This window comes from Coturnix japonica, unplaced genomic scaffold, assembly GCF_001577835.2.
Source record: "Coturnix japonica isolate 7356 unplaced genomic scaffold, Coturnix japonica 2.1 chrUnrandom619, whole genome shotgun sequence".
NCBI lineage: Eukaryota > Metazoa > Chordata > Aves > Galliformes > Phasianidae > Coturnix > Coturnix japonica.
In genome coordinates, this window is record NW_015439992.1 from 38,966 (window position 1) to 39,785 (window position 820).

The window sequence follows — 820 nt, forward strand, 5'->3', positions numbered from 1 at the left end:
CCCATTAAACCCCATAGGCCCCCATTGAGGCCTCACCTTGTCTGTGGGTTCGATATCGATCTCGATCTCTTTCCCGGTCAACGTCTGCCATAGAAATAAATGGGAAAGGCCTCAAAATACCCCAAAATACCCCAAAATAACCCATAGAACCCCATATAACCCCATATAACCCCATATAACCCCATATATCCCCATATAACCCCATATAACCCCATATAACCCCATATATCCCCATATAACCCCATATAATCCCATATAACCCCATATAATCCCCCATTACCGGCCCCGTTACCTTCACTTTGATCAGCATCGTGCCAAAATGGCCGCCAAACCGGAAGCGGAAGTGCACGCAAGCCACGCCCCCCTTCTATACCCACTTCCGGCTTTTACCACACCCACTTCCGGCTTTTCCCTCCCACTTCCGGTTTATCGCGCAATGCACGCTGGGAGGTGTAGTCCCAGCTTGCGGACCAATCAGAGCGCGGCACGATCGGACCGTACCATTGTATGGATATAAAGGGGGGGGGAAACGAGGCTCGTTTTGGGTTTAAAAAAGCGAATTTTGGGGTTAAAATTAAAGGAAGTTTAAACAGGACTCACCGGGAGTGGAGAAACTGAAGGCAGAACTGCGGGTCTGTGCATAATTAAGCGCTCATTAGCATATTGATTAATATTCATGAGATACAACCCCTATATACCCCCATTGGAGCAGCCCAGCTTGGTGTACTGGCCATGCTAATGAGCTAATTAGCATATTAATGAATATTCATTACCTTCCTCCGCAGGCCTTCCCTCTCTTCTGATTGGCTGAGGAACTCTG

General features: G+C 48.0%; 1 long non-coding RNA gene across 1 annotated transcript; it reads right to left on the reverse strand.

Annotated features, from left to right (window-relative positions):
• Nucleotides 1-6: 6 nt before the first annotated feature.
• LOC107307485 lies at nt 7-820 on the reverse strand. Its single transcript, XR_001552420.2, has 3 exons — nt 774-820; nt 601-634; nt 7-84 (listed from the first exon to the last, which is right to left on the reverse strand). It is a non-coding gene; the product is annotated as an uncharacterized LOC107307485 (long non-coding RNA).